Source organism: Gracilinanus agilis, chromosome 6 (genome assembly GCF_016433145.1).
Source record: "Gracilinanus agilis isolate LMUSP501 chromosome 6, AgileGrace, whole genome shotgun sequence".
Classification (NCBI taxonomy): Eukaryota; Metazoa; Chordata; class Mammalia; order Didelphimorphia; family Didelphidae; genus Gracilinanus; species Gracilinanus agilis.
The window spans coordinates 158,916,039-158,934,922 of NC_058135.1; positions in this window are offsets into that span (position 1 = coordinate 158,916,039).

Genomic DNA, 18,884 nt, shown 5'->3' on the forward strand with positions numbered 1-18,884 from the left:
ATCTAGTCCACATTGAATTCCTCTAGTTTATTATTCCTTTGAGCACAATAGTATTCCATCACCAATAGATACTACAATTTGTTTGGCCATTTTCCAGTTGAAGGGCATCCTCTCATTTTCCAATTTTTTGCCACCACAAAGAGTGCTGCTATAAATATTTTTATGCAAGTCTTTTTCTTTATGATCTCTTTGGGGTATAAACCCCAGCAGTGGTATGGCTGGATCAAAAGGCAGGCATTCTTTTAGTGCCCTTTGGGCATAGTTCCAAATGGTTAAATGGCAAATTTCTAATAAAAATATATGATCAAATAAAACAAAATTTTCAGTGGCTATACAGAAAGTATATATCTACATCTATATCTATGTATCTAATTATCATTGATTATATATATATATATTCATATATGTATATACTCTAAATCTTTCATCTCTTGGTAATAGCATTTCATCATCAAGCTTCTGAAATCATTTTATAAATAACAGTTTTCAAAGCTTTTTATGTCATTATCTTAATTGTTCTACTACTCATTTCATTTTTATCAGTTTATAAAAGTCCTCAAATTGTTCATTTATACAATATGATATAATATAAATTATTTTTCTGTTCTGATAATTTCTACCTTCATTAGTTCACATAGCTTTGGTTTTTTTTTTCTAGGTCTTTTTGGAAACATATCTGTTCATTTCTTACAGCACAATAGTACTCCATCACATCTGTTTACTACAACTTATTCAACCACTCCTTAATTGTTGGATATTCTCTTAGTTTCAAGGTTTTTTGAAGGGGGCTTCTGAAAGACAAAATTAGAGGAGGCAACAACAGTATAACCACATTCTAAATAACCCAGACACATTCTTTTCTTACTTTACTCTGTCCACATTACAAGTCTTGACTGGAATACCTTTGTAATTCTTCCTACTATGGCTCAATTATATACATATTCCATGGGATCTATTATCTCATTGCTGTAGTTATTGTCTTAATAGATTCAGCTTACAACTCATCCATGTCCTCATACACCTATCTAATTTGCTTTATCATTTACAAATTGCTTTCCCTATAATAATCTTGTAAGAGAGGTAATAGAAATATTTTAACCATTTTATATGGACTGTCAGTGGTTATATGACTTGCACAACATCATATACTGGGTAGTTGTTATCAGTTTAAAATTAGAGTAAAATGCTAATAATAATAATGTATGATGATCAGTGGGAAATGATCAGCAATGCAAAGATCCAAGACAATTCCAAAGGATTCATGATGAAAAAGTTTATCCTCCACCAAGAAGGAATTGATAGTCTAATGCAGATTGAAGCATATCTTCTTTATTCTTCACTATATTTCCTTCATGATTTTTTCTTATATAAGCAAAGTGTCTTGTTTCACAAAATGATTAACATGGAAATAAGTACTACATGATAGTTTATGTGTAAACTATTCCATATTACCTGCTATCTTGGAGAAAGGTAGGATAGGGAAGAAAAGAAAAAAAGAGTACATGAATTCCAATATGTCTGATTAAGTCTATTAAAAATGTATCTACATGTAAAAAATAGTTAGAACAGAGTAAACAAGGATTCCCCTGTACAATATTGTTAACAAAATGTGTAGCTAAATCATTTACCACTTATAATGAAGCTGTATTACTTAATTTCAATAAATATTATTTTCCTCTAGAAATAAATAACATTGTCTTTCAGCAAATTTTATTATTCCTAAATTCTTGACTTCAACTCATTGTAGCAATGAAATTAGAATGTACATAAAATTCTATATTAATGGAATTCATTAATTTTATTTTGGGCAATATAATTCTGATCTTAATTTCAAACATAAAGTTCATTCCAGTTTCCTATCACTGTATTTAATACCTGTCTCACTTTTCTAATAAATTGATCTTGTCTAATTTGACAAGGAAAGAAGCACCATTTCCCCTAATCGTACTGGAACTGATAGAGAGACTATGTCCTCTGTCTGTCTGTCTGTCTCTCTATTTTTATATATTCATTGAATTTTGACATTAATAACTTTCCATAGAGATTAATTATATTCATGACTTCATAATACATAATTCATTTCACATGGCTTTTGCTACCTTTGACTATGCTATAAAACAATTCACCTAGGTAACAAGTGAAGAACTCTAGATATTTTGTTAACATCCAAATAATAGATTAAATTAATATGCTACTTTTATGCATATTGGTATTCTACTGGTCATTTTAAAATCTGTAATGGCTATACCATATATTAAACATTATTTTATACTGTATGCATGCAGGGGAGAAAAAGTATTCTTTTTTATTTTCTTGAGTCACTTGTGCAAAATAGATAATTCATCCTGTGACATGGGAGATTTGTCTGGGAAACTGACTGTGCACATTTTTTTTCTTTTTTGGAATCACTTTGGACTTTAAGGATTTAAAAACACAGTGTTATCAGAATTAACGAGCCCTAGTTGACAGAGGCATCCTCATTGTTATGATATTCTTTTATGAGAGACATGAAAATTCCAAACATCCAGTACTTCACTAAGGTTCTATCTATCCAGGGATTTCTATGAGGCACCTTTATGGGCTGTTTGAAAATTTCCTCACAAAGGTCAGTTCCCTTCAGAATTCATATTAGTAATTGCTTCAAAAGCAAAACTAACCTCTACAAACTGTCTTCCTTTTAGTCTTAAGGTTTCAGAGCCAAACTAATCTGAAACAAAAACAGGGCTTTCAATGATCTTTGTTTAGAAGAAACATTTTTTTCTAACTAGATTTTGGGGGCAATATAATGCATGTTCCTCAATTATATTGTTTTAAAGCATCCATAGTGATCCAGAGTTTTTACCTTGTGTGAATTATACATGTTTAAAGTTAAAATTTGCATTTTAGACCTTGTTATTTGCTTCCCTCTGGCAGCTGCCATATTGCTGAGAACATAACCATGTCTGCCATCATTCGTGACAAACTTTGCAGGGGGGCTGTCAGAAATTTCTGGTTTTATAGTCTACCTTAATGTTGATTTAACAATCAGAATGGTATTACTCTTTAATAAAACATTTTTTAAAAATATCAGCAGCAGAAGGGTTTCAGACAAGACAGGGGGAATATTTAAGATGTCTAGTGAATTCAGAAATCAGCAATATGACAGAATTTCATCTTTTTGGTGGCTCAAAACATAGTTAAATGTTTGTAGAGAAAATTTTAGAAGAAAAGTCTATATTTCTAAGAAGTGATGATAAAATAAAAACAATAAGGAAAAAAATGAAGGACTGACTTTGTGATCTTCCATTTCTGTTCTTAGGATATTTGCAAAGATCATTAAGAAATTATGAATATTTCCCCTTGCCATGGGATGGCATTTTTTAGAGATGTCTATCATTCTGGGGACATTATCTGTCCTATGTAACTCAGATTGTTTTTTTCTACTTTTAATAAGTTATCAAAAAGAAAAATGTAGGTATAATTTTATAAAAAAGTAAAACAAGGAAGTTGGGTTATGATCTTTAAGTTTTCTTCTTCCTTTAATGTCCTATATTTCTAAAAATCAAAGGCATAGAAAAACAAAGAAAAGAAGAATGTAAAAGGGGGGGGAAGGATTGAGCAAAATGAAAACTGAAAAGATTAGCTTTTAATAATTGTTTCACCTCATAATAAATGTTTTTTCCTACTTTGACATCACTACCCAGAACACTGTTTTTTCAGAGGAAAAGAATTGTAGTGGCAGAAAGCACGTTAAAGGTCATCTTGTCTAACGTACAACCCAATACATGAATTCCTTTGCAATTCTTGCCCATCTTCTATTATATCACTTCCAAAATATGCCTCTTTCCTCATTCATATGTCCTTACCATTAACAGTCATACCTCACCTATCATGAGAGTTCAGTTCCAGAGACCCCTGTGATAGGTGAAAAATCTAAGAAGTGGACAAAGAGAGATGCTAAATGTATGGACACAGGGAGGGAGATCAAACAGATTGATGCTATAATCACTGAGCCAATTAGCACCCAGGATACAGAACACAGTGCTTTGGTTGGTCGCCTTTCATTCCATCAGCCAATAGTGTGCCATGTACAATCTCATGTTGGCAAATTTGCACAATAGGTAGTAGTGTACTGAATTTCCATAGTGTACAGTACAGAATTCATCTTCAAGGTCTTGCCATATAGCAAAAACTCTGAGATACAGATTTAAAAAACCCGAGATACAGTAAAGTTGTAATAAGTGAACCACAATACATCAAGGGGTGACTATACATCATTATTATCTCTAGTCTCCATTTTCAATCTGCATTCTCTCCCTATGTGCTTGCTCCTGCCCTGATATATGCAAACATGAAATATGGCCAAAGCTCTCTATTAAAAAAAAATCCTGGCACAGTGAAAATCCTAGAAAAGCCTAAGTACACTCACTACCTCTACTTTTCTCACTGACTTTTCAACTATTTACAGTCTGCCTTTTGATAACAAAAAAGATATCTGTGATTTCTTAGTTGATAATTCTGTTGACCATTTATCAAATCTCATCCTGAACTCTCTAGAAGGACACTACTATCTCCTCTTAGATTCTCTTCTCTCTTGGTTTTTATAACAGAGATCTCTTGCTTCTACTCCTGTCTTACTATTTTTTAATTCTCCTTTGCTGACTTGTTATGCATGTGATATGCCCTAAACAGTAGGTTTGCCCTAAAGGTTCTACCCCAGGACTTTTTCTTGTTTTTTTCCCCTCTATACTCTCTTTGATTTTGTGATCTATTCACTTCCTATGGCATCAACATATCCCTGGGGTCTTTTATACATAATAAGCCAATTGGGAAGTTAAAAATTCCTGGTATTTCAGTGAAAATAAGACCTAGCCAAACCCCTGAGTATGAAACCACATGTGGGTTGGGATGAGTAGAAGTGATAAGGAGAATACTTAGCTTTTTACTTGGTTAGAACTCTTTTAATGAAAAGAGGAACATAGCTTTCCAAAGGATTTGGAGGATGTTGGTCTTTCTATCTTCCCAATTATGATCAAAATACCTTCCTTGTATCCCCTGGCAGTAATTTCTGCATTCCTGAATTCCTCAGTTGACAAATGGTCAAAAGATAAGAACAGGCAATTGTTTAGATGAAATTAAAACTATTTTTGGTCATAAGAAAATTGCTTCAAATTACTATTACTTAGAGAAGGGAAAATTAAAATATCTCTGAAGTATCATTTCACACCAACTAGACTGACTAACATACAAAAAAGAAAATGATAAATGTTAGAGGGGGTGTAGAAAAATTGGGACCCTAATACATGATTGGTGGAGCTGTGAACTGGCAATCATTATGGGGAGCATTCAAGAACCATGTCCAAAGTGTCATAAAACTGGATATATGCTTTGGTCCAGCAATACCACGACTAAGTTTGTATCCCAAAGAGTTAAGTTAAAGAAAGGGAAACAGGACCACCATGTACAAAAATATTTGTAGCAGTTCTTTTCGTTTTGGAAAAAAAAACAAACAAAAAAACAAAAAACAACTAGAAACTGAAGAGATGTACATCTAGGTAATGGCTGAACAAGTGGTGGCATGTGATTATTTAGAGAATACTATTGTGCTTTAAGAAATGATAAACAAGAAAATCACCCACAGGGAAAAAATAAGCACTGGAGACTTATATGAAGTGCTTTAAGTGGAACTGAGCAGAACCAGGAGAATATTGTATACAGTAATGATAATGTATGGTGATCAACTATGAATGACAACTATTATCAAGAAAAAAAGATCCAGGACACCTCCAAGGAACTCACAAAGGAAAAGGGTATCCATCACCATATAAGGTACAGATAGGATCCAAGTATCGATTAAGGTATACTATTCTTCACTTTATTTCCTTCATTAATTTTTCTCTAGTGAAAGTCATATGTGTTTCGATTTATAACATGCCAAACAAAAATATGTACATGCTAGTATACATACAACCTGACTTCATATTACCTGACTTCTTCAGAATGTTTAGTGGAGTAAGAGAACATGGACTGCAAAATATCAGAAAACGAATATTAAAAAAATTGTATCAGTGTTTTTTTCAAAAAAAGAACATAAGCTAATGATGTTGGAGTAACATTCCATAATCTATCAGGATAATTCCTAATATCCTATGTCATATAGCCAGCCTAGCTGTAGGAACCTGACTCATCAGTGGATGTATGGGATAGAAAGGAAGGGATCTCACAAACGTAGTGAAAAGAAAAATTACAAAGTGTTAGGAGGATGTGGGTTGGAAATCAGTCCATGATACTTGCAGCTCATCCTGACTCCTGTATTAATCTTTCTAAATCTTGACATTTGTCTGTTTGCCCTCTCTTGTTTTCTTGTTCTCTCTCTGCTTTTATTGCATTGAGAGTGATTTTGGTTCAAATAAATGGGAAAAAAGACAATGACTGCTCATTTGTGTAAATGAGTTCTTAATCAGTAAATCAATAACTATTAAGTGCTTACTAGGCACCAGACATTATCCCCAGAATTAATAAGAAAATAAAATAAAAAAAAGAAATTCTTCATGCCCTTGAGGAGCTTATAGACGAAAGAGGAAATGAACATGTGTGTGACTAGTTATATTCAAGATAAATAAAAAAGATGAAGTGCCATAGAAACATGCTAGTAGCTGAAGGTATCAAGGAGACCATGGCTAAGGAACTGGGTCTGGAGTCAGGAAGACCTTTAGATACTTTCAGGCTATGTGATTTAGGGCAACTTACTTAAAATCAATCTATCTTAGTTAATTCAATTATAAAATGAAGATAAAAGTAGCACATATCTCAAAAAATAGTTGTGAGGATTAAATGAGACAATGTTTTCAAAGCAGCATAATGCCTAGTACATAGTAGGTGCATAATAAATTTTGTTTCTTTCCTTTTACTTTTCCTCATTCATTGGTTATCTTATCTGTAAAATGAAGCTAATAATACCCATTAGTAGACCATCAAATTTATCCAGTTTTACAAGACTCAAATGAGCTTATGTAATGCATTTCAGTTACTATTGTCACTAAGTGGCCACCCTTGTTACATGATTACAAGTATAGAAGGAAGGTTTCTAGTCTACAGAATACCTCTCTACTTAACTGATGCTAATGAGCCTATAATACGATTTATATTGTATTATCAGTTCCATAAACAAAAATTAGAGTTATGGTGATTCCTTCAAAATAAGACATAATTTATCAATTGAAAACTTTATTATATGACATAATAGGTGCTTAATAAATGTTTTTTAAAACTGGCTGAATATGAATGATGACTATCTTTCCTCCTTCTTTAAAGACACTGTAGTAATAATAAAATCATGGAGTTTAAGGATCAGAGTCAGACTTCAGGAAAAAATAAAAACAAAATAGTAAGACCATATTTGACAACCCCAGAAACATTCTGGTTTTAGGCTTCTTTTTCTTGGAATTTAGTCTTGAATGCCTTTAGAAAAATCAGCGAATGTAGATTATCAATTATTATATTTTTATTCCTAAATCGCAATCAATGACCCACGAGCATGTCAACTCCTCAAAATACTTTTTTCTTTTTACTCTCTACTCTTGAATGTCCCACAATGCACTTAAATTTAAGGTCAAACTTCATTCAAATCCATAAATATTTAAGGGCTCTAAAATATAAACTACAATGTTGAAATGATTCACATTTCTCTTCTGTCAGCAAGCTAGTTACCATATCATGAAAAAATACCTTTTAATCATATATATGAGCCCAGGGTCCATTAAGCAATGGATTTGCCTAATAAATATAATAACATTATGAAAATGAGTTAAAAGAGTGGCAACCAAATCATTTTTTTTCTTTAAAAATTATGCTTAGTTATGTTATTAAAGAGATAATTTAATTTAAAATTGCTAAATTGTTATAAGGTAAAAAAGAAGTAAAACTCATATTGTGTCTAAAGTAAATTTTCTTTTGATCCTGAAAAAAGGGATTAAATGAATAGGTATTCAAAGGAGAAGTATAGAATGTTCAAAGAGAAAAGTGATTGGATTGATATTTCAAAAGTCTTTAGATAAGAGATTAGTCTTTTATAATCCTATAGAGAATAAGCAGCCTTTGAAAAATTGCAGATGGTGGTGAAAACCCCTGTTTCAAAAGGGAGTAAAATAGAGAAAGGAGTATGTAAAGGATATGAATGTGTTAAAAAAAATGTCAGAGGTGTAAGATAAAGTGAATACTAACAACAGCAAAAAAAAAAAAAAATCAAAGGAATCAACTATAATAGATTTAGACCTGGAATTGGGATTGGAATCTATTAAGCTTAATCCCTTCATTTTTTGTAGATGAAGAAATCAAGGTATGGAGAAGTTAAGAGTGCTAGTTTAAATTATTAAATGGTAAACAATGTGAGACTCAATATAAGATAATGCTACAAACTGTGTTATTAATATACCAAAAGTACATAACTATTCAAATGTCTCTTTTCCTCTCTGAAATAGTCACATACCAAGATTAGACACATTTTATCATTGATCAAAATACTCTGAAACATATTCTTTGTTAGGTTGATTACAACCCTTTGAGATTGAGTGTAAATTTGGGAAATAGCCAAAAGAAGTTTGAAGTGAAATGTAGTGAATAAACTCAGGGATTTAATATTTTGGATTAAAGGTGAGAAATAGTTGAAGTATGAGACAAAGTAAGCTTCTAAATAAGAGACTTGTGGGATCAGAATGAAGTCCCCAGCCAAAGTCTACGAATCCATTTTAAGTCTATATTCCTTGGAAACATCCTAGCAAGTACCTTAACCACTGCCTGCCTAAATCTCCTCATCTGTAAGATGAGTATAATAATAATAAAAGCTAGTATAATAATAATAATAACAATAATAATAGCTGCCTCCTAAGAGTATGAGGATAAAATATATCTGTTAAAGCACTTCACCGATATTTTAGCATTATACACACAAACATATGCAAGATATATTTTATGATTGAGTAAAGTAGAAGAAAATAGTAATGTTGAAACAATTACTAAACAATGCTCACAAATAAGTTTTCAGTAAAATTCTGTGTTACATGTGGGAAATAGAATTGAAGAGAAAGAGAAGAGGAGAGAAGAATAATTCTACTATATCTTATTCAGAAATACATTAATTGAATGAAGGATAGATCATAGGGAGGACAATATAATAAAAATTTCATAATATTTCAACATAATCGTAATAATTCATTATCATTTCTTCATATTCCCTATTTCTCAAAACTTTATTTTTTAAAGGATATAGACATATTTCCATTAGTCTAGGTTTACTATCTGGGATTCAGCTTTGATTCTTATTTCCTCATCTAAGTCTGTTATTCACCATTCTTGGAGGTTTACCCTTCAGAATACCTCTTACATCACTGTCTCATCACTGTCACAGCTAAAACTCCAAGTTCTACTTACTTGTCTTGAACTATTGCAACATCCTTCTACTATCTTTTGACTTTAAGCTTCCTTCTAGTCTATGATCTTAAAATTATTTCTTACATACCTGGCAAATTGATATCTCTAAAGACAATATCTATCCATGTCATGACCCTGTTCAATAGTTTTCTGTGTCCCTCTATTACCTCTATTATACATTAGAAACTTCTCAGCTTGGCACTTAAAGTCTTCTGAAATCTGACTTTCAACTGTATTCCCAAATTTATTTCATGTCATTTAACATTACAACATTCCACAGTTTAGCTAAACTTATTATTTGATTTTATTCCCCTAATTCAGAATCCCCCATTTTGTTTCTATAATTTTGCACATGTTGTCCTGTAGGTTTAAAATGAATTCGCTTCCTCGTCTGAGTATCTGAAAAACATTTTCTTCTTTCAAGGTTCAATTGATATGACATTTGTTGAAAAGCAAGCCTGTCCTTATTCCCCTTACCCTAGTTAGTACTCTCACCTTTCTCAAATTATAATATTTGAAATTGAGTAGACTATGGCATTCTGAAAAAAAAAAGTCAGAAAGCACAGGAAGGAATATGTACTCATTTTTTCCCTCCCTTATGTAGATTTTTAGATGATTGATTTCAGGGGCAATGTCTTCCATTTTTTCTTTACCACTACCACTCTAAGATTACCTAAATGGCATGTAAATGTCTTAGAGAGAAAGATCTATTTTTATTTCTTTCTCTGCTTTTTTTTTTCTTTTTTCTTTTGTCTTTATGTCCTCAGTGACTAGAAGAGCTATGTTTTTGTTTGTTTGTTTTGCTTTTGTCTTTATATCCTCTGTGACTAGAGAAGGTACAGAAAAAAATACTCGTTTGATTAGAGTAGTAAACATAGTAGTTACTAAGAAGAATCATAAGGCCATAGATCTCAAGAAGGAAGAAGTTCTGTGTCTATCTAGAAGAGCCACAATATTTTAAAGAAGAATTAACTGAGGCTTAAGGAGTTCAAGAGATTTGCCTGACATGACACAAGTAGCAGAGATCAAAATAGGATGGATTTAAATCTAGGTTTTCTGACTTCAGAGCCAGTTTGTTGTCTTTCCACTGATGAAGAATGGGGAAAAGCCTAAAGAGTTTAGGACACTGATAAAAAAAAAAAAAAAAAAAAAACAATAGTGGCATTTTTTTAATCTGACCCTTAGGAGAATGTCTAGCAGTGGAGCACTAATAAAAAATATAATGTAGTTGCATGGTACATCTGTGCTTTTACAACAGATTTAGCACAAGAGGCCCTCCTTTTAAATATGTTGTCAATTAGTATACAAGACTTGTATGTACTTAACAATTTTATATGTCTAACAGCTAATCCATTCATATTGATTGCACTCTGGTTTAATCAGGATGTAGAAAAACAGATGGCATAAAAATTATGCTATTAATAATCCATTGCAAACTGTTCATTCACAAGGGTAGAATATTTTCCATCTTTTATCTCTAGTTAAAATTTTCTTATGGCAGGCAGTTTTCCATTAAATTATATTTCTTGTGAGAGAATAAGAATGGGATTCTTTATCTTTTAAATAAATGATCTCAAAATGGACTGATATAATTTTATAATATTATTGCCAATCAAAATAAAATTCCTATAACAAAGCAGTATCTTAACAAGGCACAATCCAAATGAATAAGGTTATTATTAGTAAGATTAGTATTACTGATAAGAAAATAATTTTTTTCTTCTATTTTGGTGCAAAAAGCAAGTTTTTGGGTTATCAGAAATTGATTTATATTGAATACTTCATATCTGATAATTCTTTATCATATTCAAGTCAATAAGAATATATTAAATGTCTATAATGTGGCAGCCACTATGCTAAAACAACAGGATAAGAGAAAGGCAAAAATGGGTTCTACCTTCAAGGAGTTCGCGTTTAATGAGGGAGAAAACATAAAAATAAAAATGTTAATATAAGATATAAGCAAGATAAATTGGCAATAGCATAGACCAGTGATTCCCAAAGTTGGTGCCACTGCCACCTGGTGGGTGCTGCAGCGATCCAGGGGGGCAGTGATGGCCACAGGTGCATTTGGGGGCAGTGAATAACTGTAAAGGGGCAGTGATAGTATTATGACAGGGGGCGCTAAGTAATATTTTTTTTCTGGAAAGGGGGAGGTAGGCCAAAAATTTTAGGAACCACTGGCATAGACTCTTAGTTACAACTCACTGATACCTTTCCCTCCATATTTGACTTTTGTATAGGTTGATAAATTGCTTCAAGTCTCTTCTAGTACTGACATTAGTTACAGATTTTTCCAAACTAAGACAAATTGAATTTGCATGTGTAGTATACAAAATAACTTTTAGATTTTTTGAAGCAACACTTACCTTAACATTTTAATGTTGTTGTCAATGTATTAAATCAGCCTATGTGAAATTAAGCAATTTTAAAAAATGATAATAAACTTTCAGTGAAGTGGATCATCTTCTGAAAGAAAACTAGACTTTTTTTACAGGAAAACTAATATCATTTGCTGTTTTACTGATTCAGCAACTCTTTTCATGGTTTGAACCAGGTTAATTTAGAAATGATTTTCTTTATTGAAATAGGAAAAGAAGGCTGAAATGCATCCCCCTATTGAAAAGGATAGACTGGAAGATCATTATTTCAGTCACCTGGCATACATAAGTAGAAATATATTGATTAAATACTGTCCCAGTACATAATAACAATACTATCAGAAAGAGTTCAGCCTTTACTAGAAATGGAGATTGATGAGGAAGTATTTGATTTTAGATTCCTTTAAACTTATCTTCCCGAAGAAGGTTTCAGTTATTAAGGAAGTCTGCATTTGTGTGAGAATGGTAAAAGTCAGTCTGTATTTCTAATATAGAAAGCTAAATTCCTAAGAATCCTTTAAACAAAAATAAAGAAGAAGGAGGACAACGAAGTATTAGAAGGAAAAGGAGAAGGGGGGAAACCACATTTGGTCATTTTTCCAACAGCAGAAAAAATTCATAAGAAATCTTAATATCTAAATGATTTTAATGGGATATTGCCAGTTATGTGCTAGAAAGTTTATAGATCAGTCAATTTAAGTTACAAGCAATTATAACAAAGTTTACTTGTGGAGTTTTATACCAGAGAAATGAAATACTCAATTGAAATTTTGATGGCATCTCTTTAGACAGCAGAGTATATAATCTGAGAAAACTGTATAGGTACAAGTGGTATATTATTATCTAGATTTTTATTCTCTCCTACCATCATGAAAATAAGAGTCTTGATGGACTATTCAAGGTTTCCCTATATTCTGTAATGAATCATGAAACAGTAGTCTCAAAATATGGCAGTTCAAAATTAAGTGGAGTTTTGAGAGATAATACAAATGACCTAAAATAGTATAATTCAAAAGAAGAGCAATATGGATGTATGAATTCCAGAGATAGTTCACAGATTCACATAATCATAAATTTGTGGCTGGAAGGAACCTCTGATGTCAACTAATCTACTTCTGTCATTTTATATAGGAGGAAACTAAGCTCCAGGATGTTAGGAAATTGATCCAAAGCTTCAAAGGTGTAGGTAGAGAAGCCAGGATGTAATGAAGTCGGTTCTGTCAATTACAGGGAATTAATATGTTGAATTATAATTATCTTCTACATAGTATCACTGTTTACCTTAAGTATGAGGCAGCAGCCAAAATCTGGACTTTTCTATCACTATAAAACGTTGTTTGCTCTAAATAGCCTGAAGATCTATAGAAATATGATACATGTAAAGTGCTTCACAAACATCCAGGTATCAGAGCAAAGTTATTCATTATTATTTATTTCTTATCCTGAGGACTTCCTTTTCTGAAATGCTTTCCACAGTTTGCTGCTCTAGTGCTGAAAGTTGATTCCTAAAATAAACTTATTATAGTGTGTAGTAAGTCCCTTATTTGGGGGGAGGGGTGTGGCAGGGAAAGTAAGAGACCACCCTGAATATATAATGCTTTTTCTATCATTTCATCCTTATAAATGACTTTGAAATTCTCCAATGAAGCTGGGAACCAATAAGGTATTAACAGCTTTAGCTTCTATTAAGGTAATTTAACTAGTTTAATTAATAGATTATGAGATTAATCACACTGAGATTCATGTTTAGCTTCATCCTCTACTCTAAGAAGACTGATTAAGTCTGAGAGGGTATGACAAAGGATGTCCCCTAAGCCTACAAGAAGTACTATCCCCAGGCCAGGAGTGTATGTATTGAATATGGAGTTGGGGAGGAGAAGAGAACACAAGATAAAACAGTGAAGAAATTATACATTTATTAAAAGAAATACAAGAAAAACTCTATAACTCCACCTCAGAGTGAAAATGGAATCCTGGATGGAATGGTTTTGAGTAAAGCCTAAGTTCTATTTGATAAACTTTGTATTATTACAGTGCTTACTGGAGCTGGTGATGAGTATAACGAGCTCATTGGTTATTCATTGCACTTCTCTGCAAATGTTCCAATACAATTTGTAATAGTTAACGGGTGTGCACAATAACATGATTTCTCTATTTGTTTTCCAATTATATAAAACTGGTGATTGTCTTGCCTGTGTCTTGCCCTTTATATTAACACTAGCAATGGAGGCATTTAAGTTCTTCTCAAATAATATATTCTCTATCCTTTTTCAATAATTGATCTTAAGCATGTAACCTTTTTCCTCAGACATTTTTCTTATAGCCATGTAATTTTGGATATTGTTATCCAAGTTCCTCTATGAGATCACTTTTTCTAATTTTGTTAAATGGTTGTCATGCTTTAAGTATTAACCCTTTTGTGAGGAATGAAAGAAATGTTTGCTAATTTACTATTCCTCAATAATAGAATTGAAAGTAAGCTTTTTGACTCCCACCACACTACCTTTTTCAAGAATCTCATCTGTAATTATATTTCTGGAAAAAATTATTTTTTTGTTTAAATTATATAAAAAAGTTGAGTAATTTTTCATCTTTACTTCATACAATCAGTCAACTTGGAAAATAACCCCGGCAGTAGAACTAAAACTTAATTTGAATATTCTATAAATATTTTTCTAATATATTATAATAATCCCCTTTTCTAACTCCTTGCATGTAAAAAAATTACATTGAAGACACAGCTTAAATCATTTTAGTTGGGTTCATATGATTAAACTGTTATTGTCGCAAGTACAAAGTATCTACTAACAAAATTCATGGTAATATCAGGAAAAGGGGAAAAAACTTTTGGAGAAATGGATTTCCTGTTCTACATTTTTCACTACATGTACCTAATCCAACTTGTAAGATTATTAATTGTGGTATAGAACACTTAATAATAACTAATTTGAATTAGTTATATCTTGGTAATTATTTTTTCATTTAGAGAAGTAGTTATAGTAGCAACAATAGTATTAGTAATAATAACTACATAAAGGGCCTTATACTCTATAAAGTTCCTTCCAAATATTATCTCCTGTGACCCTCACAACCTGCTGGGAAATAAGTTGTATTGCTATCTCCATTTTATAGTTCAGGAAACTGAGGCAACTAGATTAAGTAATTTAAACTCATATATTTATGTAATCTTTTAATATGTGAGCCATTTATGTGAGTATATATACATATGTACATATATATGTATATATATATAACAAGTAACAAAAGATAATGGTAATATAGTTTTAAAAAGACATAGTATGTCCAAATGTAGTTTTAGTTCTAATATCAGGATTATTTTCTAAGTTGACTAAATTAGTCAAAAGTGAAAAATGACATAATTTTTAAAACATTTATTAATATTCATTTTTATCATGGTTACATGATTCATGCTCCTCCTTTCCCCTTCGCCCCCCGTTCTCCCCCCACCCATGGCCAATGCACATTTCCACTAGTTTTGTCATGTGTCCTTGATCAAGACCAATTTCCAAATTGTTGGTAGTTGCATTGGTGTGGTAGTTTCGAGTCCACACCCTTCATCATGTCCACCCTGACCCATGCGTTCAAGCAGTTGTTTTTCTTATATGTTTCCTCTCCTGCAGTCCTTCCTCTGAATGTGGGTAGAATCTTTACCATAAATGCCTCAGAATTGTCCTGGGTCATTGTATTGCTGCTTGTAAGAGGTCCATTACATTCAATTTTACCACAGTATATCAGTCTCTGTGTACAATGTTCTTCTGGCTCTGCTCCTTTCGCTCTGCATCAGTTCCCGGAGGTCTCTCCAGTTCACCTGGAACTCCTCCAGTTTATTATTCCTTTTAGCACAATAGTATTCCATCACCCGCATATACCACAGTTTGTTCAGCCATTCCCCAATTGAAGGACATACCCTCCTTTTCCAATTTGTTGCCACCACAAAAAGCACAGCTATAAATATTTTCGTACAATTCTGTTTATCTATGATCTCTTAGGGGTACAAACCCAACAATGGTATGGCTGGATCAAAGGGCAGGCATTCTTTTATAGCCCTTTGAGCATGATTCCAAATTGCCAGCCAGAATGGCTGGATCAGTTCATAGCTCCACCAGCAATGCATTAATGTCCCAATTTTGCCACATCCCCTCCAGCATTCATTACTCTCCCCTTCTTTAATTTTAGCCAATCTGATAGGTGTGAGGTGATACTTCAGAGTTGTTTTGATTTGCATTTCTCTAATTATTAGAGATTTGGAACACTTTCTCATGTGCTTATTGATACTTTTGATTTCTTTACCTGAAAATTGCCTATTCATGTCTCTTGCCCATTTATCAATTGGGGAATGGCTTGATTTTTTTATACAATTGCTTTAACTCCTTGTATATTTGAGTAATTAGACCCTTGACAAAGTTTTTCGTTATAAAGATTTTTTCCCAATTTGTTGTTTCCCTTCTGATTTTGACTACATTGTTTTTGTTTGAACAAAAACTTTTTAGTTTAATATAATCAAAACCATTTAATTTACATTTTGTAATTTTCTCTAACTCTTGCTTGGTTTTAAAGTCTTTCCTTTCCCACAGATCTGACAAGTAAACTATTCTGTGTTCACTTAACTTGTTTATAGTTTCCCTCTTCATATTCAAGTCATTAACCCATTCTGAATTTATCTTGGTGTAGGGTGTGAGATGTTGATCTAGACCTAATATCTACCATATTGTTTTCCAAGTTTCCCAGCAGTTTTTGTCAAATAGTGGATTCATGTCCCAAAAGTTGGGCTCTTTCGGTTTATCATACAATGTCTTGCTGATGTCATTTACCCAAAGTCTATTCCATTGATCCCACTCTCTGTCTCTTAGCCAGTACCATATTGTTTTGATGACTGCTACTTTATAGTATAGTTTAATATCTGGTACTGCTAGGCCCCCTTACTTCACATTTTTTTTTCATTATTTCCCTTGAAATTCTTGATCTTTTGTTATTCCAAATGAAATTTCTTATAGTTTTTTCTAATTCAATAAAGAAGTTTTTTGGTAGCTTGATAGGTATGGTGCTAAATAGGTAAAATAGTTTGGGTAGAATTGTCATTTTTATTATGTTAGCTCATCCTACTCATGAGCAATCAATGGCTTTCCAATTGTTTAGATCCAGTTTTATTTGTTTGGAAAGTATTTTGTAGTTGTTTTCATATAATTGCTGTGTTTGTTTTGGTAGGTATATTCCTAGGTATTTTATATTGTCTAGGGTGATTTTGAATGGTGTTTCTCTTTCTACTTCTTGCTGCTCTAGTGTGTTGGAAATGTATAGGAATGCTGATGATTTATGTGCATTTATTTTGTATCCTGCAACTTTGCTAAAGTTGTTGATTATTTCTACAAGCTTGTTAGTTGATTCTCTAGGATTTTTTAAGTACACCATCATATCATCTGCAAAGAGTGATAGCTTAGTCTCCTCCTTGCCTATTTTGATACCTTCAATTTCTTTTTCTTCTCTAATTGCCACTGCTAGTGTTTCTAGTACTATGTTGAATAATAGAGGTGATAATGGGCATCCTTGTTTTACTCCTGATCTTATTGGGAAGGCTTCTAATTTATCCCCCTTGCATATGATGTTTGTTGATGGTCTTAGGTATATACTGTTTATTGTTTTTAGGAAAGGTCCTTCTATTCCTATACTTTTCAGTGTTTTCAATAGGAATGGATGCTGTATATTGTCAAAGGCTTTTTCAGCATCTATTGAGATAATCATGTGATTTTTGTTTGTGAGACTGTTTATATGGTCAATTATGTGGATGGTTTTCCTAATGTTGAACCAATCTTGCATTCCTGGTATAAATCCCACCTGATCATGGGGGATGATCTTCTTAATTACTACCTGGAGTCTCTTTGCTAGTATTCTATTTAAGATTTTTTGCATCTATGTTCATTAGGGAGATTGGTCTGTAGTTTTCTTTCTCTGTTTTTGGTCTCCCTGTCTTTGGAATCAGTACCATATTTGTGTCATAAAAGGAATTTGGTAGGACTCCTTCTTTGCTTATCATATCAAATAATTTGTATAGTACTGGGATTAGTTGCTCCTTGAATGTCTGATAGAATTCACTTGTGAATCCATCAGGCCCTGGCAATTTTTTCTTAGGGAGTTCTTTGATGGCTTGTTCAATTTCTTTTTCTGATATGGGATGATTTTGGTATTCTATTTCCTCTGCTGTTAATTTAGGCAGTTTATATTTTTGTAAATATTCGTCCATATCTCCTAAATTATTATATTTATTGCCATATGATTGGGCAAAATAGTTTTTAATGATTGCCTTAATTTCCCCTTCATTAGAGGTGAGGTCTCCCTTTTCATCTTTGATACTATCAATTTGGTTTACTTCTTTCCTTTTTTTTTTATTAGATTGACCAGTACTTTGTCTATTTTATCTGTTTTTTCAAAGTACCAGCTTCTAGTCTTATTTATTAATTCAATAGTTCTTTTACTTTTGATTTTATTAATTTCTCCCTTGGTTTTTAGTATTTCTAATTTAGTTTTCATCTGGGGATTTTTAATTTGCTTGCTTTCTAATTTTTTGAGTTGCATGCCCAATTCATTGATCTCTGCCCTCCTTAATTTGTTAATATATGCACTCAGGGATATAAATTTCCCCCTAAGTACTGCCTTGGCCGCATCCCACAGAGTTTGGTAGGCTATTTCATCATTGTCATTTTCTTCAATGAAATTGTTGATTGTTTCTATGATTCCTTCTTTGACAAATTGGTTTTGGAGAATCATATTATTTAATTTCCAATTAGTTTTTGATTTTCCTGTCCAAGTGCCCTCACTAATTATTATTTTTATTGCATTATGATCTGAGAAGGTTACATTTATTATTTCTGCTCTTTTGCATCTGTTTGCAATGATTCTATGCCCTATAATATGGTCAATCTTTGTGAATGTACCATGTGCAGCGGAAAAGAAGGTGTATTCCTTTTTGTCCCTATTTATTTTTCTCCACATATCAATTAAATCTAATTTTTATAGGACTTCATTCACCTCTCTTACCTCTTTCTTATTTATTTTTTGGTTTGATTTATCTAGATCTGA